This window comes from Pseudophryne corroboree, unplaced genomic scaffold (assembly GCF_028390025.1).
Source record: "Pseudophryne corroboree isolate aPseCor3 unplaced genomic scaffold, aPseCor3.hap2 scaffold_897, whole genome shotgun sequence".
In the NCBI taxonomy this organism is placed as follows: Eukaryota; Metazoa; Chordata; class Amphibia; order Anura; family Myobatrachidae; genus Pseudophryne; species Pseudophryne corroboree.
Window position 1 is genome coordinate 1 of NW_026970476.1, and position 25,354 is coordinate 25,354.

At 35.8% G+C, this 25,354-nt stretch overlaps 12 non-coding genes across 12 annotated transcripts; all 12 read left to right on the forward strand.

Moving 5' to 3' along the window:
* Positions 1-2,938: 2,938 nt before the first annotated feature.
* TRNAI-UAU (transfer RNA isoleucine (anticodon UAU)) lies at positions 2,939-3,031 on the forward strand. The gene is given in 2 exon segments: positions 2,939-2,976; positions 2,996-3,031. It is a non-coding gene; the product is annotated as a tRNA-Ile (tRNA).
* An 811-nt stretch (positions 3,032-3,842) lies between these two features.
* Positions 3,843-3,935, forward strand: TRNAI-UAU (transfer RNA isoleucine (anticodon UAU)). Its single transcript is given in 2 exon segments — positions 3,843-3,880; positions 3,900-3,935. It is a non-coding gene; the product is annotated as a tRNA-Ile (tRNA).
* Positions 3,936-6,209: 2,274 nt separating this feature from the next.
* TRNAI-UAU (transfer RNA isoleucine (anticodon UAU)) lies at positions 6,210-6,302 on the forward strand. The gene is given in 2 exon segments: positions 6,210-6,247; positions 6,267-6,302. It is a non-coding gene; the product is annotated as a tRNA-Ile (tRNA).
* A 2,612-nt stretch (positions 6,303-8,914) lies between these two features.
* On the forward strand, positions 8,915-9,007 carry TRNAI-UAU (transfer RNA isoleucine (anticodon UAU)). The gene is given in 2 exon segments: positions 8,915-8,952; positions 8,972-9,007. It is a non-coding gene; the product is annotated as a tRNA-Ile (tRNA).
* An 805-nt stretch (positions 9,008-9,812) lies between these two features.
* On the forward strand, positions 9,813-9,905 carry TRNAI-UAU (transfer RNA isoleucine (anticodon UAU)). The gene is given in 2 exon segments: positions 9,813-9,850; positions 9,870-9,905. It is a non-coding gene; the product is annotated as a tRNA-Ile (tRNA).
* Positions 9,906-10,716: 811 nt separating this feature from the next.
* TRNAI-UAU (transfer RNA isoleucine (anticodon UAU)) lies at positions 10,717-10,809 on the forward strand. The gene is given in 2 exon segments: positions 10,717-10,754; positions 10,774-10,809. It is a non-coding gene; the product is annotated as a tRNA-Ile (tRNA).
* An 801-nt stretch (positions 10,810-11,610) lies between these two features.
* Positions 11,611-11,703, forward strand: TRNAI-UAU (transfer RNA isoleucine (anticodon UAU)). Its single transcript is given in 2 exon segments — positions 11,611-11,648; positions 11,668-11,703. It is a non-coding gene; the product is annotated as a tRNA-Ile (tRNA).
* Positions 11,704-13,405: 1,702 nt separating this feature from the next.
* Positions 13,406-13,498, forward strand: TRNAI-UAU (transfer RNA isoleucine (anticodon UAU)). Its single transcript is given in 2 exon segments — positions 13,406-13,443; positions 13,463-13,498. It is a non-coding gene; the product is annotated as a tRNA-Ile (tRNA).
* Positions 13,499-17,920: 4,422 nt separating this feature from the next.
* Positions 17,921-18,013, forward strand: TRNAI-UAU (transfer RNA isoleucine (anticodon UAU)). The gene is given in 2 exon segments: positions 17,921-17,958; positions 17,978-18,013. It is a non-coding gene; the product is annotated as a tRNA-Ile (tRNA).
* Positions 18,014-18,815: 802 nt separating this feature from the next.
* TRNAI-UAU (transfer RNA isoleucine (anticodon UAU)) lies at positions 18,816-18,908 on the forward strand. Its single transcript is given in 2 exon segments — positions 18,816-18,853; positions 18,873-18,908. It is a non-coding gene; the product is annotated as a tRNA-Ile (tRNA).
* Positions 18,909-23,314: 4,406 nt separating this feature from the next.
* Positions 23,315-23,407, forward strand: TRNAI-UAU (transfer RNA isoleucine (anticodon UAU)). The gene is given in 2 exon segments: positions 23,315-23,352; positions 23,372-23,407. It is a non-coding gene; the product is annotated as a tRNA-Ile (tRNA).
* Positions 23,408-24,217: 810 nt separating this feature from the next.
* TRNAI-UAU (transfer RNA isoleucine (anticodon UAU)) lies at positions 24,218-24,310 on the forward strand. Its single transcript is given in 2 exon segments — positions 24,218-24,255; positions 24,275-24,310. It is a non-coding gene; the product is annotated as a tRNA-Ile (tRNA).
* Positions 24,311-25,354: the final 1,044 nt, after the last annotated feature.

Here is a 25,354-nt window from a genome sequence, read left to right on the forward strand (position 1 = left end):
ACTGGCATAATGGATAAGGCACTGTTCTCCTAAGCCAGTGGTTGTGGGTTTAAGTCCCGTCTGAGTTGGAAGTCATTACAGCAAGTGTCTCATCGCTAGAGTTGATATTTTATCCTTGCTTCAACTGTAAAACAGTCTTGCAGTGTTTAGCTTGTAAAAAGTGACCACAGAAGCTAAAATATGACATTAATTATGATAACATTGTTGTTGTTGTTTTTTAAACCTTTTCTATCACTGTGGACAGCTTATTCAAGTGCCATCTGGCATGCATGTTCCTTTGTTGCTCATCATTCATCACCAAAAATTATTTTCTTTTTCAATTCTTATGACTGTACTGATTGTATTGAATAAAATCCACATCTAGCATAACCAATTAATGCTGCAAAGTGTTCCAGTGGCGCAATTGGTCAGCGCGCGGTTCTTATAAGACAGTGTCTGTTGAGCAATGCAGAGGTTGTGAGTTCAAGCCTCACCTGGAGCATCTTTTTATCCTGTTTTTTTTCCTTTTCTTATGTCATTAGTCATTGATTAAATTAATATTTAACATCTGCTTTGGTTCAAATGCACTGCATATCTTCCTTCAGTCAGCCAACAAAACAGCAATGGAAAAGATTAACATACTATTGGTAAAGCAGTTGCATCAAATTGATTTTCTGCAATATAGCATGATAATCCATACTGACAGCTCTGGATAGTACCAGCACATTTCTTGCTGGACTTGGTAATGCAAAGAACACAGTAAACAGCTTCACTTTTTTTCAAAAATAAATAATTGACTATTAAAAACCTATCAGTCTTAAATAAGGACATCAGTAAGCACCACTGGCATAATGGATAAGGCACTGTTCTCCTAAGCCAGTGGTTGTGGGTTTAAGTCCCGTCTGAGTTGGAAGTCATTACAGCAAATGTCTCATCACTAGAGTTGATATTTTATCCTTGCTTTAACTGTAAAACAGTCTTGCAGTGTTTAGCTTGTAAAAAATGACCACAGAAGCTAAAATATGACATTAATTATGATAACATTGTTGTTGTTGTTTTTTAAACCTTTTCTATCACCATGGACAGCTTATTCAAGTGCCATCTGGCATGCATGTTCCTTTGTTGCTCATCATTCATCACCAAAAATGATTTTCTTTTTCAATTCTTATGACTGTACTGATTGTATTGAATAAAATCCACATCTAGCATAACCAATTAACACTGCAAAGTGCTCTAGTGGCGCAATTGGTCAGCACGCGGTACTTATAAGACAGTATCTGTTGAGCAATGCTGAGGTTGTGAGTTCAAGCCTCACCTGGAGCATCTTTCTATCCATTTTTTTTTTACCTTTTCTTATGTCATTAGTCATTGATTAAATTAATATTTAACATCTGCTTTGGTTCAAATGCACTGCATATCTTCCTTCAGTCAGCCAACAAAACAGCAATGGAAAAGATTAACATACTGTTGGGAAAGCAGTTGCATCAAATTGATTTTCTGCAATATAGCATAATAATCCATACTGACAGCTCTGGATAGTACCAGCACATTTCTTGCTGGACTTGGTAATGCAAAGAACACAGTAAACAGCTTCACTTTTTTTCAAAAATAAATAATTGACTATTAAAAACCTATCAGTCTTACATAAGGACATCAGTAAGCACCACTGGCATAATGGATAAGGCACTGTTCTCCTAAGCCAGTGGTTGTGGGTTTAAGTCCTGTCTGAGTTGGAAGTCATTACAGCAATTGTCTTATCACTTGAGTTGATATTTTATCCTTGCTTCAACTGTAAAACAGTCTTGCAGTGTTTAGCTTGTAAAAAATGACCACAGAAGCTAAAATATGTCATTAATTATGATAACATTGTTGTTGTTGTTGTTGTTGTTTTTTAAACCTTTTCTATCACCGTGGACAGCTTATTCAAGTGCCATCTGGCATGCATGTTTCTTTGTTGATCATCATTCATCACCAAAAATTATTTTCTTTTTCAATTCTTATGACTGTACTGATTGTATTGAATAAAATCCACATCTAGCATAACCAATTAATGCTGCAAAGTGCTCCAGTGGCGCAATTGGTCAGCGTGCGGAACTTATAAGACAGTATCTGTTGAGCAATGCCGAGGTTGTGAGTTCAAGCCTCACCTGGAGCATCTTTGTATACTGTTTTTTTTTCCTTTTCTTATGTCATTAGTCATTGATTATAAACTGCTACCTTAATATTTAATATGATATTACAAAGGATGGAAGAAAGAAAGAAAAAACACAAACATGATTGTGCATTTAAGTTGTCAGCACACATCTGCTTTGGTTCAAATGCACTGCATATCTTCCTTCAGTCAGCCAACAAAACAGCAATGGAAAAGATTAACATACTGTTGGTAAAGCAGTTGCATCAAATTGATTTTCTGCAATATAGCATGATAATCCATACTGACAGCTCTGGATAGTAACAGCACATTTATTGCTGGACTTGTTAATGCAAAGAACACAGTAAACAGCTTCACTTTTTCCTCAAAAATAAATAATTGACTATTAAAAACCTAACAGTCTTAAATAAGAACATCAGTAAGCACCACTGGCATAATGGATAAGTCACTGCCCTCCTAAGACAGGGGTCCAAGTTCCATATGGGGTGGAAGTCATTACAGCAAGTGTCTCATCACTAGAATTGATATTTTATCCTTGCTTCGACTGTAAAACAGTCTTGCAGTGTTTAGCTTGCAAAAAATGACCACAGAAGCTAAAATATGACATTTATTATGATAACATTGTTGTTGTTTTTTTTAAACATTTTCTATCACCGTGGACATCTTATTTAAGTACCATCTGGCATGCATGTTCCTTTGTTGCTCATCATTTATCACCAAAAATGATTTTCTTTTTCAATTCTTATGACTGTACTGATTGCATTGAATAAAATCCACATCTAGCATAACCAATCAATGTTGCAAAGCGCTCCAGTGGCGCAATTGGTCAGCGCGCGGTACTTATAAGACAGTATCCATTGAGCAATGCCGAGATTGTGAGTTCAAGCCTCACCTGGAGCATCTTTGTATACTGTTTTTTTTTCCTTTTCTTATGTCATTAGTCATTGATTATAAACTGCTACCTTAATATTTAATATGATATTACAAAGGATGGAAGAAAGAAAGAAAAAACACAAACATGATTGTGCATTTAAGTTGTCAGCACACATCTGCTTTGGTTCAAATGCACTGCATATCTTCCTTCAGTCAGCCAACAAAACAGCAATGGAAAAGAATAACATACTGTTGGTAAAGCAGTTGCATCAAATTGATTTTCTGCAATATAGCATGATAATCCATACTGACAGCTCTGGATAGTACCTGCACATTTCTTGCTGGACTTGGTAATGCAAAGAACACAGTAAACAGCTTCAATTTTTTTTCAAAAATAAATAATTGACTATTAAAAACCTATCAGTCTTAAATAAGGACATCAGTAAGCACCACTGGCATAATGGATAAGGCACTGTACTCCTAATCCAGTGGTTGTGGGTTTAAGTCCCGTCTGAGTTGGAAGTCATTACAGCAAGTGTCTCATTAGTAGAGTTGATATTTTATCCTTGCTTCAACTGTAAAACAGTCTTGCAGTGTTTAGCTTGTAAAAAGTGACCACAGAAGCTAAAATATGACATTAATTATGATAACATTGTTGTTGTTGTTTTTTAAACCTTTTCTATCACCGTGGACAGCTTATTCAAGTGCTTCTAGCATGCATGTTCCTTTGTTGCTCATCATTCATCACCGAAAATGATTTTCATTTTCAATTCTTATGGTTGTACTGATTGTATTGAATAAAATCCACATCTAGCATAACCAATTAACGCTGCAAAGTGCTCCAGTGGCGCAATTGGTAAGCGCGCGGTACTTATAAGACAGTATCTGTTGAGCAATGCTGAGGTTGTGAGTTCAAGCCTCACCTGGAGCATCTTTGTATACTGTTTTTTTCCTTTTCTTATGTCATTAGTCATTGATTATAAACTGCTACCTTAATATTTAATATGATATTACAAAGGATGGAAGAAAGAAAGAAAAAACACAAAATGATTGTGCATTTAACTTGTCAGCACACATCTGCTTTGGTTCAAATGCACTGCATATCTTCCTTCAGTCAGCCAACAAAACAGCAATGGAAAAGATTAACATACTGTTGGTAAAGCAGTTGCATCAAATTGATTTTCTGCAATATAGCATGATAATCCATACTGACAGCTCTGGATAGTACCAGCACATTTCTTGCTGGACTTGGTAATGCAAAGAACACAGTAAACAGCTTCACTTTTTCCTCAAAAATAAATAATTGACTATTAAAAACCTAACAGTCTTAAATAAGAACATCAGTAAGTACCACTGCCATAATGGATAAGTCACTGCCCTCGTAAGCCAGAGGGTCCAAGTCCTATATGGGGTGGAAGTCATTACAGCAAGTGTCTCATCACTACAGTTGATATTTTATCCTTGCTTCAACTGTAAAACAGTCTTGCATTGTTTAGCTTGTAAAAAATGACCACAGAAGCTAAAATATGACATTAATTATGATAACATTGTTGTTGTTGTTTTTTAAACCTTTTCTATCACCGTGGACAGCTTATTCAAGTGCCATCTGGCATGCATGTTCCTTTGTTGCTCATCATTCATTACCAAAAATGATTTTTTTTTCCCAATTCTTTTTTTTCCCAACAAAACAGCAATGGAAAAGATTAACATACTGTTGGTAAAGCAGTTGCATCAAATTGATTTTCTGCAATATAGCATGATAATCCATACTGACAGCTCTGGATAGTACCAGCACATTACTTGCTGGACTTGGTAATGCAAAGAACACAGTAAACAGCTTCATATTTTTTCAAAAAATAAATAATTGACTATTAAAAACCTATCAGTCTTAAATAAGGGCATCAGTAAGCACCACTGGCATAATGGATAAGGCACTGTTCTCCTAAGCCAGTGGTTGTGGGTTTAAGTCCCGTCTGAGTTGGAAGTCATTACAGCAAGTGTCTCATCGCTAGAGTTGATATTTTATCCTTGCTTCAACTGTAAAACAGTCTTGCAGTGTTTAGCTTGTAAAAAGTGACCACAGAAGCTAAAATATGACATTAATTATGATAACATTGTTGTTGTTGTTTTTTAAACCTTTTCTATCACTGTGGACAGCTTATTCAAGTGCCATCTGGCATGCATGTTCCTTTGTTGCTCATCATTCATCACCAAAAATTATTTTCTTTTTCAATTCTTATGACTGTACTGATTGTATTGAATAAAATCCACATCTAGCATAACCAATTAATGCTGCAAAGAGCTCCAGTGGCGCAATTGGTCAGCACGAGGTACTTATAAGACAGTATCTGTTGAGCAATGCCGAGGTTGTGAGTTCAAGCCTCACCTGGAGCATCTTTGTATACTGTTTTTTTTTCCTTTTCTTATGTCATTAGTCATTGATTATAAACTGCTACCTTAATATTTAATATGATATTACAAAGGATGGAAGAAAGAAAGAAAAAACACAAACATGATTGTGCATTTAAGTTGTCAGCACACATCTGCTTTGGTTCAAATGCACTGCATATCTTCCTTCAGTCAGCCAACAAAACAGCAATGGAAAAGAATAACATACTGTTGGTAAAGCAGTTGCATCAAATTGATTTTCTGCAATATAGCATGATAATCCATACTGACAGCTCTGGATAGTACCTGCACATTTCTTGCTGGACTTGGTAATGCAAAGAACACAGTAAACAGCTTCAATTTTTTTTCAAAAATAAATAATTGACTATTAAAAACCTATCAGTCTTAAATAAGGACATCAGTAAGCACCACTGGCATAATGGATAAGGCACTGTACTCCTAATCCAGTGGTTGTGGGTTTAAGTCCCGTCTGAGTTGGAAGTCATTACAGCAAGTGTCTCATCAGTAGAGTTGATATTTTATCCTTGCTTCAACTGTAAAACAGTCTTGCAGTGTTTAGCTTGTAAAAAGTGACCACAGAAGCTAAAATATGACATTAATTATGATAACATTGTTGTTGTTGTTTTTTAAACCTTTTCTATCACCGTGGACAGCTTATTCAAGTGCTTCTAGCATGCATGTTCCTTTGTTGCTCATCATTCATCACCGAAAATGATTTTCATTTTCAATTCTTATGGTTGTACTGATTGTATTGAATAAAATCCACATCTAGCATAACCAATTAACGCTGCAAAGTGCTCCAGTGGCGCAATTGGTAAGCGCGCGGTACTTATAAGACAGTATCTGTTGAGCAATGCTGAGGTTGTGAGTTCAAGCCTCACCTGGAGCATCTTTGTATACTGTTTTTTTCCTTTTCTTATGTCATTAGTCATTGATTATAAACTGCTACCTTAATATTTAATATGATATTACAAAGGATGGAAGAAAGAAAGAAAAAACACAAACATGATTGTGCATTTAACTTGTCAGCACACATCTGCTTTGGTTCAAATGCACTGCATATCTTCCTTCAGTCAGCCAACAAAACAGCAATGGAAAAGATTAACATACTGTTGGTAAAGCAGTTGCATCAAATTGATTTTCTGCAATATAGCATGATAATCCATACTGACAGCTCTGGATAGTACCAGCACATTTCTTGCTGGACTTGGTAATGCAAAGAACACAGTAAACAGCTTCACTTTTTCCTCAAAAATAAATAATTGACTATTAAAAACCTAACAGTCTTAAATAAGAACATCAGTAAGTACCACTGCCATAATGGATAAGTCACTGCCCTCGTAAGCCAGAGGGTCCAAGTCCTATATGGGGTGGAAGTCATTACAGCAAGTGTCTCATCACTACAGTTGATATTTTATCCTTGCTTCAACTGTAAAACAGTCTTGCATTGTTTAGCTTGTAAAAAATGACCACAGAAGCTAAAATATGACATTAATTATGATAACATTGTTGTTGTTGTTTTTTAAACCTTTTCTATTACCGTGGACAGCTTATTCAAGTGCCATCTGGCATGCATGTTCCTTTGTTGCTCATCATTCATTACCAAAAATGATTTTTTTTTCCCAATTCTTATGACTGTACTGATTGTATTAAATAAAATCCACATCTAGCATAACCAATCAATGCTGCAAAGTGCTCCAGTGGCGCAATTGGTCAGCGCGTGGTACTTATAAGACAGTATCTGTTGAGCAATGCTGAGGTTGTGAGTTCAAGCCTCAACTGGAGCAACTTTGTATACTGTTTTTTTCCTTTTCTTATGTCATTAGTCATTGATTATAAACTGCTACCTTAATATTTAATATGATATTACAAAGGATGGAAGAAAGAAAGAAAAAACACAAACATGTTAGTGCATTTAAGTTGTCAGCACACATCTGCTTTGGTTCAAATGCACTGCATATCTTCCTTCAGTCAGCCAACAAAACAGCAATGGAAAAGATTAACATACTGTTGGTAAAGCAGTTGCCTCAAATTGATTTTCTGCAATATAGCATGATAATCCATACTGACAGCTCTGGATAGTACCAGCACATTACTTGCTGGACTTGGTAATGCAAAGAACACAGTAAACAGCTTCATATTTTTTCAAAAAATAAATAATTGACTATTAAAAACCTATCAGTCTTAAATAAGGGCATCAGTAAGCACCACTGGCATAATGGATAAGGCACTGTTCTCCTAAGCCAGTGGTTGTGGGTTTAAGTCCCGTCTGAGTTGGAAGTCATTACAGCAAGTGTCTCATCGCTAGAGTTGATATTTTATCCTTGCTTCAACTGTAAAACAGTCTTGCAGTGTTTAGCTTGTAAAAAGTGACCACAGAAGCTAAAATATGACATTAATTATGATAACATTGTTGTTGTTGTTTTTTAAACCTTTTCTATCACCGTGGACAGCTTATTCAAGTGCCATCTGGCATGCATGTTCCTTTGTTGCTCATCATTCATCACCAAAAATTATTTTCTTTTTCAATTCTTATGACTGTACTGATTGTATTGAATAAAATCCACATCTAGCATAACCAATTAATGCTGCAAAGAGCTCCAGTGGCGCAATTGGTCAGCACGAGGTACTTATAAGACAGTATCTGTTGAGCAATGCCGAGGTTGTGAGTTCAAGCCTCACCTGGAGCATCTTTGTATACTGTTTTTTTTTCCTTTTCTTATGTCATTAGTCATTGATTATAAACTGCTACCTTAATATTTAATATGATATTACAAAGGATGGAAGAAAGAAAGAAAAAACACAAACGTGATTGTGCATTTAAGTTGTCAGCACACATCTGCTTTGGTTCAAATGCACTGCATATCTTCCTTCAGTCAGCCAACAAAACAGCAATGGAAAAGAATAACATACTGTTGGTAAAGCAGTTGCATCAAATTGATTTTCTGCAATATAGCATGATAATCCATACTGACAGCTCTGGATAGTACCTGCACATTTCTTGCTGGACTTGGTAATGCAAAGAACACAGTAAACAGCTTCAATTTTTTTTCAAAAATAAATAATTGACTATTAAAAACCTATCAGTCTTAAATAAGGACATCAGTAAGCACCACTGGCATAATGGATAAGGCACTGTACTCCTAATCCAGTGGTTGTGGGTTTAAGTCCTGTCTGAGTTGGAAGTCATTACAGCAAGTGTCTCATCAGTAGAGTTGATATTTTATCCTTGCTTCAACTGTAAAACAGTCTTGCAGTGTTTAGCTTGTAAAAAGTGACCACAGAAGCTAAAATATGACATTAATTATGATAACATTGTTGTTGTTGTTTTTTAAACCTTTTCTATCACCGTGGACAGCTTATTCAAGTGCTTCTAGCATGCATGTTCCTTTGTTGCTCATCATTCATCACCGAAAATGATTTTCATTTTCAATTCTTATGGTTGTACTGATTGTATTGAATAAAATCCACATCTAGCATAACCAATTAACGCTGCAAAGTGCTCCAGTGGCGCAATTGGTAAGCGCGCGGTACTTATAAGACAGTATCTGTTGAGCAATGCTGAGGTTGTGAGTTCAAGCCTCACCTGGAGCATCTTTGTATACTGTTTTTTTCCTTTTCTTATGTCATTAGTCATTGATTATAAACTGCTACCTTAATATTTAATATGATATTACAAAGGATGGAAGAAAGAAAGAAAAAACACAAACATGATTGTGCATTTAACTTGTCAGCACACATCTGCTTTGGTTCAAATGCACTGCATATCTTCCTTCAGTCAGCCAACAAAACAGCAATGGAAAAGATTAACATACTGTTGGTAAAGCAGTTGCATCAAATTGATTTTCTGCAATATAGCATGATAATCCATACTGACAGCTCTGGATAGTACCAGCACATTTCTTGCTGGACTTGGTAATGCAAAGAACACAGTAAACAGCTTCACTTTTTCCTCAAAAATAAATAATTGACTATTAAAAACCTAACAGTCTTAAATAAGAACATCAGTAAGTACCACTGCCATAATGGATAAGTCACTGCCCTCGTAAGCCAGAGGGTCCAAGTCCTATATGGGGTGGAAGTCATTACAGCAAGTGTCTCATCACTACAGTTGATATTTTATCCTTGCTTCAACTGTAAAACAGTCTTGCATTGTTTAGCTTGTAAAAAATGACCACAGAAGCTAAAATATGACATTAATTATGATAACATTGTTGTTGTTGTTTTTTAAACCTTTTCTATTACCGTGGACAGCTTATTCAAGTGCCATCTGGCATGCATGTTCCTTTGTTGCTCATCATTCATTACCAAAAATGATTTTTTTTTCCCAATTCTTATGACTGTACTGATTGTATTAAATAAAATCCACATCTAGCATAACCAATCAATGCTGCAAAGTGCTCCAGTGGCGCAATTGGTCAGCGCGTGGTACTTATAAGACAGTATCTGTTGAGCAATGCTGAGGTTGTGAGTTCAAGCCTCACCTGGAGCAACTTTGTATACTGTTTTTTTCCTTTTCTTATGTCATTAGTCATTGATTATAAACTGCTACCTTAATATTTAATATGATATTACAAAGGATGGAAGAAAGAAAGAAAAAACACAAACATGTTAGTGCATTTAAGTTGTCAGCACACATCTGCTTTGGTTCAAATGCACTGCATATCTTCCTTCAGTCAGCCAACAAAACAGCAATGGAAAAGATTAACATACTGTTGGTAAAGCAGTTGCCTCAAATTGATTTTCTGCAATATAGCATGATAATCCATACTGACAGCTCTGGATAGTACCAGCACATTACTTGCTGGACTTGGTAATGCAAAGAACACAGTAAACAGCTTCATATTTTTTCAAAAAATAAATAATTGACTATTAAAAACCTATCAGTCTTAAATAAGGGCATCAGTAAGCACCACTGGCATAATGGATAAGGCACTGTTCTCCTAAGCCAGTGGTTGTGGGTTTAAGTCCCGTCTGAGTTGGAAGTCATTACAGCAAGTGTCTCATCGCTAGAGTTGATATTTTATCCTTGCTTCAACTGTAAAACAGTCTTGCAGTGTTTAGCTTGTAAAAAGTGACCACAGAAGCTAAAATATGACATTAATTATGATAACATTGTTGTTGTTGTTTTTTAAACCTTTTCTATCACCGTGGACAGCTTATTCAAGTGCCATCTGGCATGCATGTTCCTTTGTTGCTCATCATTCATTACCAAAAATGATTTTTTTTTCCCAATTCTTATGACTGTACTGATTGTATTAAATAAAATCCACATCTAGCATAACCAATCAATGCTGCAAAGTGCTCCAGTGGCGCAATTGGTCAGCGCGTGGTACTTATAAGACAGTATCTGTTGAGCAATGCTGAGGTTGTGAGTTCAAGCCTCACCTGGAGCAACTTTGTATACTGTTTTTTTCCTTTTCTTATGTCATTAGTCATTGATTATAAACTGCTACCTTAATATTTAATATGATATTACAAAGGATGGAAGAAAGAAAGAAAAAACACAAACATGATAGTGCATTTAAGTTGTCAGCACACATCTGCTTTGGTTCAAATGCACTGCATATCTTCCTTCAGTCAGCCAACAAAACAGCAATGGAAAAGATTAACATACTGTTGGTAAAGCAGTTGCATCAAATTGATTTTCTGCAATATAGCATGATAATCCATACTGACAGCTCTGGATAGTACCAGCACATTTCTTGCTGGACTTGGTAATGCAAAGAACACAGTAAACAGCTTCACTTTTTCCTCAAAAATAAATAATTGACTATTAAAAACCTAACAGTCTTAAATAAGAACATCAGTAAGTACCACTGCCATAATGGATAAGTCACTGCCCTCGTAAGCCAGGGGGTCCAAGTCCTATATGGGGTGGAAGTCATTACAGCAAGTGTCTCATCACTAGAGTTGATATTTTATCCTTGCTTCAACTGTAAAACAGTCTTGCAGTGTTTAGCTTGTAAAAAATGACCACAGAAGCTAAAATATGACATTAATTATGATAACATTGTTGTTGTTTTTTAAACCTTTTCTATCACCGTGGACAGCTTATTCAAGTGCCATCTGGCATGCATGTTCCTTTGTTGCTCATCATTCATCACCAAAAATGATTTTCTTTTTCAATTCTTATGACTGTACTGATTGTATTGAATAAAATCCACATCTAGCATAACCAATTAATGCTGCAAAGAGCTCCAGTGGCGCAATTGGTCAGCGCGCGGTACTTATAAGACAGTATCTGTTGAGCAATGCCGAGGTTGTGAGTTCAAACCTCACCTGGAGCATCTTTGTATACTGTTTTTTTCCTTTTCTTATGTCATAAGTCATTGATTATAAACTGCTACCTTAATATTTAATATGATATTACAAAGGATGGAAGAAAGAAAGCAAAAACACAAACATGATTGTGCATTTAAGTTGTCAGCACACATCTGCTTTGGTTCAAATGCACTGCATATCTTCCTTCAGTCAGCCAACAAAACAGCAATGGAAAAGATTAACATACTATTGGTAAAGCAGTTGCATCAAATTGATTTTCTGCAATATAGCATGATAATCCATACTGACAGCTCTGAATAGTACCAGCACATTTCTTGCTGTACTTGGTAATGCAAAGAACACAGTAAACAGCTTCACTTTTTCCTCAAAAATAAATAATTGACTATTAAAAACCTAACAGTCTTAAATAAGAACATCAGTAAGCACCACTGGCATAATGGATAAGTCACTGCCCTCCTAAGACAGGGGGTCCAAGTTCCATATGGGGTGGAAGTCATTACAGCAAGTGTCTCATCACTAGAGTTGATATTTTATCCTTGCTTCAACTGTAAAACAGTCTTGCAGTGTTTAGCTTGCAAAAAATGACCACAGAAGCTAAAATATGACATTTATTATGATAACATTGTTGTTGTTTTTTTTAAACATTTTCTATCACTGTGGACAGCTTATTTAAGTACAATCTGGCATGCATGTTCCTTTGTTGCTCATCATTCATCACCAAAAATGATTTTTTTTTTTCAATTCTTATGACTGTACTGATTGCATTGAATAAAATCCACATCTAGCATAACCAAACAATGTTGCAAAGCGCTCCAGTGGCGCAATTGGTCAGCGCGCGGTACTTATAAGACAGTATCTGTTGAGCAATGCCGCGGTTGTGAGTTCAAGCCTCACCTGGAGAATCTTTGTATACTGTTTTTTTTCCTTATCTTATGTCATTAGTCATTGATTATAAACTGGTAGCCTTAATATTTAATATGATATTACAAAGGATGGAAGAAAGAAAGAAAACACACAAACATGATTGTGCATTTAAGTTGTCAGCACACATCTGCTTTGGTTCAAATGCACTGCATATCTTCCTTCAGTCAGCCAACAAAACAGCAATGGAAAAGAATAACATACTGTTGGTAAAGCAGTTGCATCAAATTGATTTTCTGCAATATAGCATGATAATCCATACTGACAGCTCTGAATAGTACCAGCACATTTCTTGCTGTACTTGGTAATGCAAAGAACACAGTAAACAGCTTCACATTTTCCTCAAAAATAAATAATTGACTATTAAAAACCTAACAGTCTTAAATAAGAACATCAGTAAGCACCACTGGCATAATGGATAAGTCACTGCCCTCCTAAGACAGGGGGTCCAAGTTCCATATGGGGTGGAAGTCATTACAGCAAGTGTCTCATCACTAGAGTTGATATGTTATCCTTGCTTCAACTGTAAAACAGTCTTGCAGTGTTTAGCTTGCAAAAAATGACCACAGAAGCTAAAATATGACATTTATTATGATAACATTGTTGTTGTTTTTTTTAAACATTTTCTATCACTGTGGACAGCTTATTTAAGTACAATCTGGCATGCATGTTCCTTTGTTGCTCATCATTCATCACCAAAAATGATTTTTTTTTCCAATTCTTATGACTGTACTGATTGCATTGAATAAAATCCACATCTAGCATAACCAAACAATGTTGCAAAGCGCTCCAGTGGCGCAATTGGTCAGCGCGCGGTACTTATAAGACAGTATCTGTTGAGCAATGCCGAGGTTGTGAGTTCAAGCCTCACCTGGAGAATCTTTGTATACTGTTTTTTTTCCTTATCTTATGTCATTGATTATAAACTGGTAGCCTTCATATTTAATATGATATTACAAAGGATGGAAGAAAGAAAGAAAACACACAAACATGATTGTGCATTTAAGTTGTCAGCACACATCTGCTTTGGTTCAAATGCACTGCATATCTTCCTTCAGTCAGCCAACAAAACAGCAATGGAAAAGAATAACATACTGTTGGTAAAGCAGTTGCATCAAATTGATTTTCTGCAATATAGCAAGATAATCCATACTGACAGCTCTGGATAGTACCAGCACATTTCTTGCTGGACTTGGTAATGCAAAGAACACAGTAAACAGCTTCAAATTTTTTTTTTAAATAAATAATTGACTATTAAAACCCTATCAGTCTTAAATAAGGACTTCAGTAAGCACCACTGGCATAATGGATAAGGCACTGTTCTCCTAAGCCAGTGGTTGTGGGTTTAAGTCCCGTCTGAGTTGGAAGTCATTACAGCAAGTGTCTCATCACTAGAGTTGATATTTTATCCTTGCTTCAACTGTAAAACAGTCTTGCAGTGTTTAGCTTGTAAAAAATGACCACAGAAGCTAAAATATGACATTTATTATGATAACATTGTTGTTGTTGTTTTTTAAACCTTTTCTATCACCGTGGACAGCTTATTCAAGTGCCATCTGGCATGCATGTTCTTTTGTTGCTCATCATTCATCACCAAAAATGATTTTCTTTTTCAATTCTTATGACTGTACTGATTGTATTGAATAAAATCCACATCTAGCATAACCAATTAATGCTGCAAAGTGCTCCAGTGGCGCAATTGGTCAGCGCGCGAAACTTATAAGACAGTATCTGTTGAGCAATGCCGAGGTTGTGAGTTCAAGCCTCACCTGGAGTATCTTTGTATACTGTTTTTTTTCCTTTTCTTATGTCATAAGTCATTGATTATAAACTGCTACCTTAATATTTAATATGATATTACAAAGGATGGAAGAAAGAAAGAAAAAACACAAACATGATTGTGCATTTAAGTTGTCAGCACACATCTGCTTTGGTTCAAATGCACTGCATATCTTCCTTCAGTCAGCCAACAAAACAGCAATGGAAAAGATTAACATACTGTTGGTAAAGCAGTTGCATCAAATTGATTTTCTGCAATATAGCATAATAATCCATACTGACAGCTCTGGATAGTACCAGCACATTTCTTGCTGGACTTGGTAATGCAAAGAACACAGTAAACAGCTTCACTTTTTTTCAAAAATAAATAATTGACTATTAAAAACCTATCAGTCTTAAATAAGGACATCAGTAAGAAACACTGGCATAATGGATAAGGCACTGTTCTCCTAAGCCAGTGGTTGTAAGTTTAAGTCCCTTCTGAGTTGGAAGTCATTACAGCAAGTGTCTCATCACTAGAGTTGATATTTTATCCTTGCTTCAACTGTAAAACAGTCTTGCAGTGTTTAGCTTGTAAAAAATGACCACAGAAGCTAAAATATGACATTAATTATGATAACATTGTTGTTGTTGTTTTTTAAACCTTTTCTACCACCGTGGACAGCTTATTCAAGTGCCATCTGGCATGCATGTTTCTTTGTTGCTCATCATTCATCACCAAAAATGATTTTCTTTTTCAATTCTTATGACTGTACTGATTGTATTAAATAAAATCCACATCTACCATAACCAATTAATGCTGCAAAGTGCTCCAGTGACTCAATTGGTCAGCGTGCGGTAGTTATAAGACAGTATCTGTTGAGCAATGCCGCGGTTGTGAGTTCAAGCCTCACCTGGAGCATCTTTGTATACTGTTTTTTTTTCCTTTTCTTATGTCATTAGTCATTGATTATAAACTGCTACCTTAATATTTAATATGATATTACAAAGGATGGAAGAAAGAAAGAAAAAACACAAACATGATTGTGCATTTAAGTTGTCAGCACACATCTGCTTTGGTTCAAATGCACTGCATATCTTCCTTCAGTCAGCCAACAAAACAGCAATGGAAAAGATTAACATACTGTTGGTAAAGCAGTTGCATCAAATTGATTTTCTGCAATATAGCATGATAATCCATACTGACAGCTCTGGATAGTACCAGCACATTTCTTGCTGGACTTGGTAATGCAAAGAACACAGTAAACAGCTTCACTTTTTCCTCAAAAATAAATAATTGACTATTAAAAACCTAACAGTCTTAAATAAGAACATCAGTAAGCACCACTGGCATAATGGATAAGTCACTGCCCTCCTAAGACAGGGGTCCAAGTTCCATATGGGGTGGAAGTCATTACAGCAAGTGTCTCATCACTAGAATTGATATTTTATCCTTGCTTCGACTGTAAAACAGTCTTGCAGTGTTTAGCTTGCAAAAAATTACCACAGAAGCTAAAATATGACATTTATTATGATAACATTGTTGTTGTTTTTTTTAAACATTTTCTATCACCGTGGACATCTTATTTAAGTACCATCTGGCATGCATGTTCCTTTGTTGCTCATCATTCATCACCAAAAATGATTTTCTTTTTCAATTCTTATGACTGTACTGATTGCATTGAATAAAATCCACATCTAGCATAACCAATCAATGTTACAAAGCGCTCCAGTGGCGCAATTGGTCAGCGCGCGGTACTTATAAGACAGAATCTGTTGAGCAATGCCGAGGTTGTAAGTTCAAGCCTCACCTGGAGAATCTTTGTATTCTGTTTTTTTTCCTTTTCTTATGTCATTAGTCATTGATTATAAACTGGTAGCCTTAATATTTAATATGATATTACAAAGGATGGAAGAAAGAAAGAAAACACACAAACATGACTGTGCATTTAAGTTGTCAGCACACATCTGCTTTGGTTCAAATGCACTGCATATCTTCCTTCAGTCAGCCAACAAAACAGCAATGGAAAAGAATAACATACTGTTGGTAAAGCAGTTGCATCAAATTGATTTTCTGCAATATAGCAAGATAATCCATACTGACAGCTCTGGATAGTACCAGCACATTTCTTGCTGGACTTGGTAATGCAAAGAACACAGTAAACAGCTTCAAAAAATTTTTTAAATAAATAATTGACTATTAAAACCCTATCAGTCTTAAATAAGAACTTCAGTAAGCACCACTGGCATAATGGATAAGGCACTGTTCTCCTAAACCAGTGGTTGTGGGTTTAAGTCCCGTCTGAGTTGGAAGTCATTACAGCAAGTGTCTCATCACTAGAGTTGATATTTTATCCTTGCTTCAACTGTAAAACAGTCTTGCAGTGTTTAGCTTGTAAAAAATTACCACAGAAGCTAAAATATGACATTAATTATGATAACATTGTTGTTGTTGTTGTTGTTTTTTAAACCTTTTCTATCACAGTGGACAGCTTATTCAAGTGCCATCTGGCATGCATGTTCCTTTGTTGCTCATCATTCATCACCAAAAATGATTTTTTTTTCCAATTCTTATGACTGTACTGATTGTATTAAATAAAATCCACATCTAGCATTACCAGTCAATGCTGCAAAGTACTCCAGTGGCGCAATTGGTCAGCTCGTGGTACTTATAAGACAGTATCTGTTGAGCAATGCCGAGGTTGTGAGTTCAAGCCTCACCTGGAGCATCTTTGTATACTGTTTTTTTCCTTTTCTTATGTCATTAGTCATTGATTATAAACTGCTACCTTAATATTTAATATGATATTACAAAGGATGGAAGAAAGAAAGAAAGAAAAAACACAAACATGATAGTGCATTTAAGTTGTCAGCACACATCTGCTTTGGTTCAAATGCACTGCATATCTTCCTTCAGTCAGCCAACAAAACAGCAATGGAAAAGATTAACATACTGTTGGTAAAGCAGTTGCATCAAATTGATTTTCTGCAATATAGCATGATAATCCATACTGACAGCTCTGGATAATACCAGCACATTTCTTGCTGGACTTGGTAATGCAAAGAACACAGTAAACAGCTTCATATTTTTTCAAAAAATAAATAATTGACTATTAAAAACCTATCAGTCTTAAATAAGGACATCAGTAAGCACCACTGGAATAATGAATAAGGCACTGTTCTCCTAAGCCAGTGGTTGTGGGTTTAAGTCCCATCTGAGTTGGAAGTCATTACAGCAAGTGTCTCATCACTAGAGTTGATATTTTATCCTTGCTTCAACTGTAAAACAGTCTTGCAGTGTTTAGCTTGTAAAAAGTGACCACAGAAGCTAAAATATGACATTAATTATGATAACATTGTTGTTGATGTTTTTTAAACCTTTTCTATCACTGTGGACAGCTTATTCAAGTGCCATCTGGCATGCATGTTCCTTTGTTGCTCATCATTCATCACCAAAAATGATTTTCTTTTTCAATTCTTATGACTGTACTGATTGTATTGAATAAAATCCACATCTAGCATAACCAATTAATGCTACAAAGAGCTCCAGTGGCACAATTGGTCAGCGCGCGGTACTTATAAGACAGTATCTGTTGAGCAATGCCGAGGTTGTGAGTTCAAGCCTCACCTGGAGCATCTTTGTATACTGTTTTTTTTCCTTTTCTTATGTCATAAGTCATTGATTATAAACTGCTACCTTAATATTTAATATGATATTACAAAGGATGGAAGAAAGAAAGAAAAAACACAGTGCATTTAAGTTGTCAGCACACATCTGCTTTGGTTCAAATGCACTGCATATCTTCCTTCAGTCAGCCAACAAAACAGCACTGGAAAAGATTAACATACTGTTGGTAAAGCAGTTGCATCAAATTGATTTTCTGCAATATAGCATGATAATCCATACTGACAGCTCTGGATAGTACCAGCACATTTCTTGCTGGACTTGGTAATGCAAAGAACACAGTAAACAGCTTCATATTTTTTCAAAAAATAAATAATTGACTATTAAAAACCTATCAGTCTTAAATAAGGACATCAGTAAGCATCACTGGCATAATGGATAAGGCACTGTTCTCCTAAGCCAGTGGTTGTGGGTTTAAGTCCCGTCTGAGTTGGAAGTCATTATAGCAAGTGTCTCATCAGTAGAGTTGATATTTTATCCTTGCTTCAACTGTAAAACAGTCTTGCAGTGTTTAGCTTGTAAAAAGTGACCACAGAAGCTAAAATATGACATTAATTATGATAACATTGTTGTTGTTGTTTTTTAAACCTTTTCTATCACTGTGGACAGCTTATTCAAGTGCCATCTGGCATGCATGTTCCTTTGTTGCTCATCATTCATCACCAAAAATGATTTTCTTTTTCAATTCTTATGACTGTACTGATTGTATTGAATAAAATCCACATCTAGCATTACCACTTAATGCTGCAAAGTGCTCCAGTGGCGCAATTGGTCAGCGCGCGGTACTTATAAGACAGTATCTGTTGAGCAATGCCGAGGTTGTGAGTTCAAGCCTCACCTGGAGCATCTTTGTATACTGTTTTGATTCCTTTTCTTATGTCATTAGTCATTGATTATAAACTGCTACCTTAATATTTAATATGATATTACAAAGGATGGAAGAAAGAAAGAAAAAACGCAAACATGATTGTGCATTTAAGTTGTCAGCACACATCTGCTTTGGTTCAAATGCACTGCATATCTTCCTTCAGTCAGCAAACAAAACAGCAATGGAAAAGATTAACATGCTGTTGGTAAAGCAGTAGCATCAAATTGATTTTCTGCAATATAGCATGATAATCCATACTGACAGCTCTGGATAGTACCAGCACATTTCTTGCTGGACTTGGTAATGCAAAGAACACAGTAAACAGCTTAAATTTTTTTCAAAAATAAATAATTGACTATTAAAAACCTAACAGTCTTAAATAAGGACATCAGTAAGCACCACTGGCATAATGGATAAGGCACTGTTCTCCTAAGCCAGTGGTTGTGGGTTTAAGTCCCGTCTGAGTTGGAAGTCATTACAGCAAGTGTCTCATCAGTAGAGTTGATATTTTATCCTTGCTTCAACTGTAAAACAGTCTTGCAGTGTTTAGCTTGTAAAAAGTGACCACAGAAGCTAAAATATGACATTAATTATGATAACATTGTTGTTGTTGTTGTTGTTGTTTTTTAAACCTTTTCTATCACCGTGGACAGCTTATTCAAGTGCCATCTGGCATGCATGTTCCTTTGTTGCTCATCATTCATCACCAAAAATGATTTTCTTTTTCAATTCTTATGACTGTACTGATTGTATTGAATAAAATCCACATCTAGCATAACCAATTAATGCTGCAAAGAGCTCCAGTGGCGCAATTGGTCAGCGCACGGTACTTATAAGACAGTATCTGTTGAGCAATGCCGAGGTTGTGAGTTCAAGCCTCACCTGGAGGTTTTACTGGTTTTTTTCCTTTTCTTATGTCATTAGTCATTGATTATAAACTGCTACCTTAATATTTAATATGATATTACAAAGGATGGAAGAAAGAAAGAAAACACACAAGCATGATTGAGCATTTAAGTTGTCAGCACACATCTGCTTTGGTTCAAATGCACTGCATATCTTCCTTCAGTCAGCCAACAAAACAGCAATGGAAAAGATTAACATACTGTTGGTAAAGCAGTTGCATCAAATTGATTTTCTGCAATATAGCATGATAATCCATACTGACAGCTCTGGATAGTACCAGCACATTTCTTGCTGGACTTGGTAATGCAAAGAACACAGTAAACAGCTTCACTTTTTTTCAAAAATAAATAATTGACTATTAAAAACCTATCAGTCTTAAATAAGGACATCAGTAAGCACCACTGGCATAATGGATAAGGCACTGTTCTCCTAAGCCAGTGTTTGTGGGTTTAAGTCCCGTCTGAGTTGGAAGTCATTACAGCAAGTGTCTCATCACTAGAGTTGATATTTTATCTTTGCTTCAACTGTAAAACAGTCTTGCAGTGTTTAGCTTGTAAAAAATGACCACATAAGCTAAAATATGACATTTATTATGATAACATTGTTGTTGTTGTTTTTTAAACCTTTTCTATCACCGTGGACAGCTTATTCAAGTGCCATCTGGCATGCATGTTCCTTTGTTGCTCATCATTCATCACTGAAAATGATTTTCTTTTTCAATTCTTATGAATGTACTGATTGTATTGAATAAAATCCACATCTAGCATAACCAATTAATGCTGCAAAATGCTCCAGTGGCGCAATTGGTCAGCGCGCAAAACTTATAAGACAGTATCTGTTGAGCAATGCCAAGGTTGTGAGTTCAAGCCTCACTTGGAGCATCTTTGTGTACCGTTTTTTTTTTCCTTTACTTATGTCATTAGTCATTGATTATAAACTGCTACCTTAATATTTAATATGATATTACAAAGGATGGAAGAAAGAAAGAAAAAACACAAACATGATTGTGCATTTAAGTTGTCAGCACACATCTGCTTTGGTTCAAATGCACTGCATATCTTCCTTCAGTCAGCCAACAAAACAGCAATGGAAAAGATTAACATACTGTTGGTAAAGCAGTTGCATCAAATTGATTTTCTGCAATATAGCATGATAATCCATACTGACAGCTCTGGATAGTACCAGCACATTTCTTGCTGGACTTGGTAATGCAAAGAACACAGTAAACAGCTTCACTTTTTCCTCAAAAATAAATAATTGACTATTAAAAACCTAACAGTCTTAAATAAGACTGGCATAATGGATAAGTCACTGCCCTCCTAAGACAGGGGTCCAAGTTCCATATGGGGTGGAAGTCATTACAGCAAGTGTCTCATCACTAGAATTGATATTTTATCCTTGCTTCGACTGTAAAACAGTCTTGCAGTGTTTATCTTGCAAAAAATGACCACAGAAGCTAAAATATGACATTTATTATGATAACATTGTTGTTGTTTTTTTTAAACATTTTCTATCACCGTGGACATCTTATTTAAGTACCATCTGGCATGCATGTTCCTTTGTTGCTCATCATTCATCACCAAAAATGATTTTCTTTTTCAATTCTTATGACTGTACTGATTGCATTGAATAAAATCCACATCTAGCATAACCAACCAATGTTGCAAAGCGCTCCAGTGGCGCAATTGGTCAGCGCGCGGTACTTATAAGACAGTATCTGTTGAACAATGCCAAGGTTGTGAGTTCAAGCCTCACCTGGAGAATCTTTGTATACTGTTTTTTTTCCTTTTCTTATGTCATTAGTCATTGATTATAAACTGGTAGCCTTAATATTTAACATGATATTACAAAGGATGGAAGAAAGAAAGAAAACACACAAACATGATTGTGCATTTAAGTTGTCAGCACACATCTGCTTTGGTTCAAATGCACTGCATATCTTCCTTCAGTCAGCCAACAAAACAGCAATGGAAAAGAATAACATACTGTTGGTAAAGCAGTTGCATCAAATTGATTTTCTGCAATATAGCAAGATAATCCATACTGACAGCTCTGGATAGTACCAGCACATTTCTTGCTGGACTTGGTAATGCAAAGAACACAGTAAACAGCTTCACTTTTTAAAATAAATAAATAATTGACTATTAAAAACCTAACAGTCTTAAATAAGGACATCAGTAAGCACCACTGGAATAATGGATAAGGCACTGCTCTCCTAAGCCAGTGGTTGTGGGTTTAAGTCCCTTCTGAGTTGGAAGTCATTACAGCAAGTGTCTCATCACTAGAGTTGATATTTTATCCTTGCTTCAACTGTAAAACAGTATTGCAGTGTTTAGCTTGTAAAAAGTGACCACAGAAGCTAAAATATGACATTAATTATGATAAAATTGTTGTTGTTGTTTTTTAAACCTTTTCTATCACAGTGGACAGCTTATTCAAGTGCCATCTGGCATGCATGTTCCTTTGTTGCTCATCATTCATCACCAAAAATGATTTTCTTTTTCAATTCTTATGACTGTACTGATTGCATTGAATAAAATCCACATCTAGCATAACCAACCAATGTTGCAAAGCGCTCCAGTGGCGCAATTGGTCAGCGCGCGGTACTTATAAGACAGTATCTGTTGAACAATGCCAAGGTTGTGAGTTCAAGCCTCACCTGGAGAATCTTTGTATACTGTTTTTTTTCCTTTTCTTATGTCATTAGTCATTGATTATAAACTGGTAGCCTTAATATTTAATATGATATTACAAAGGATGGAAGAAAGAAAGAAAACACACAAACATGATTGTGCATTGAAGTTGTCAGCACACATCTGCTTTGGTTCAAATGCACTGCATATCTTCCTTCAGTCAGCCAACAAAACAGCAATGGAAAAGAATAACATACTGTTGGTAAAGCAGTTGCATCAAATTGATTTTCTGCAATATAGCAAGATAATCCATACTGACAGCTCTGGATAGTACCAGCACATTTCTTGCTGGACTTGGTAATGCAAAGAACACAGTAAACAGCTTCACTTTTTTAAAAAAATAAATAATTGACTATTAAAAACCTAACAGTCTTAAATAAGGACATCAGTAAGCACCACTGGAATAATGGATAAGGCACTGTTCTCCTAAGCCAGTGGTTGTGGGTTTAAGTCCCATCTGAGTTGGAAGTCATTACAGCAAGTGTCTCATCACTAGAGTTGATATTTTATCCTTGCTTCAACTGTAAAACAGTATTGCAGTGTTTAGCTTGTAAAAAGTGACCACAGAAGCTAAAATATGACATTAATTATGATAAAATTGTTGTTGTTGTTTTTTAAACCTTTTCTATCACAGTGGACAGCTTATTCAAGTGCCATCTGGCATGCATGTTCCTTTGTTGCTCATCATTCATCACCAAAACTGATTTTTTTTTTCAATTCTTATGACTGTACTGATTGTATTAAATAAAATCCACATCTAGCATAACCAGACAATGCTGCAAAGTGCTCCAGTGGCGCAATTGGTCAGCGCGTGGTACTTATAAGACAGTATCTGTTGAGCAATGCTGAGGTTGTGAGTTCGAGCCTCACCTGGAGCTTCTTTGTATACTGTTTTTTTCCTTTTCTTATGTCATTAGTCATTGATTATAAACTGCTACCTTAATATTTAATATGATATTACAAAGGATGGAAGAAAGAAAGAAAAAACACAAACATGATAGTGCATTTAAGTTGTCAGCACACATCTGCTTTGGTTTAAATGCACTGCATATCTTCCTTCAGTCAGCCAACAAAACAGCAATGGAAAAGATTAACATACTGTTGGTAAAGCAGTTGCATCAAATTGATTTTCTGCAATATAGCATGATAATCCATACTGACAGCTCTGGATAATACCAGCACATTTCTTGCTGGACTTGGTAATGCAAAGAACACAGTAAACAGCTTCATATTTTTTCAAAAAATAAATAATTGACTATTAAAAACCTATCAGTCTTAAATAAGGACATCAGTAAGCACCACTGGCATAATGGATAAGGCACTGTTCTCCTAAGCCAGTGGTTGTGGGTTTAAGTCCCGTCTGAGTTGGAAGTCATTATAGCAAGTGTCTCATCAGTAGAGTTGATATTTTATCCTTGCTTCAACTGTAAAACAGTCTTGCAGTGTTTAGCTTGTAAAAAGTGACCACAGAAGCTAAAATATGACATTAATTATGATAACATTGTTGTTGTTGTTTTTTAAACCTTTTCTATCACTGTGGACAGCTTATTCAAGTGCCATCTGGCATGCATGTTCCTTTGTTGCTCATCATTCATCACCAAAAATGATTTTCTTTTTCAATTCTTATGACTGTACTGATTGTATTGAATAAAATCCACATCTAGCATTACCACTTAATGCTGCAAAGTGCTCCAGTGGCGCAATTGGTCAGCGCGCGGTACTTATAAGACAGTATCTGTTGAGCAATGCCGAGGTTGTGAGTTCAAGCCTCACCTGGAGCATCTTTGTATACTGTTTTTTTTCCTTTTCTTATGTCATTAGTCATTGATTATAAACTGCTACCTTAATATTTAATATGATATTACAAAGGATGGAAGAAAGAAAGAAAAAACGCAAACATGATTGTGCATTTAAGTTGTCAGCACACATCTGCTTTGGTTCAAATGCACTGCATATCTTCCTTCAGTCAGCAAACAAAACAGCAATGGAAAAGATTAACATGCTGTTGGTAAAGCAGTAGCATCAAATTGATTTTCTGCAATATAGCATGATAATCCATACTGACAGCTCTGGATAGTACCAGCACATTTCTTGCTGGACTTGGTAATGCAAAGAACACAGTAAACAGCTTAAATTTTTTTCAAAAATAAATAATTGACTATTAAAAACCTAACAGTCTTAAATAAGGACATCAGTAAGCACCACTGGCATAATGGATAAGGCACTGTTCTCCTAAGCCAGTGGTTGTGGGTTTAAGTCCCGTCTGAGTTGGAAGTCATTACAGCAAGTGTCTCATCAGTAGAGTTGATATTTTATCCTTGCTTCAACTGTAAAACAGTCTTGCAGTGTTTAGCTTGTAAAAAGTGACCACAGAAGCTAAAATATGACATTAATTATGATAACATTGTTGTTGTTGTTGTTGTTGTTTTTTAAACCTTTTCTATCACCGTGGACAGCTTATTCAAGTGCCATCTGGCATGCATGTTCCTTTGTTGCTCATCATTCATCACCAAAAATGATTTTCTTTTTCAATTCTTATGACTGTACTGATTGTATTGAATAAAATCCACATCTAGCATAACCAATTAATGCTGCAAAGAGCTCCAGTGGCGCAATTGGTCAGCGCACGGTACTTATAAGACAGTATCTGTTGAGCAATGCCGAGGTTGTGAGTTCAAGTCTCACCTGGAGGTTTTACTGGTTTTTTTCCTTTTCTTATGTCATTAGTCATTGATTATAAACTGCTACCTTAATATTTAATATGATATTACAAAGGATGGAAGAAAGAAAGAAAACACACAAGCATGATTGAGCATTTAAGTTGT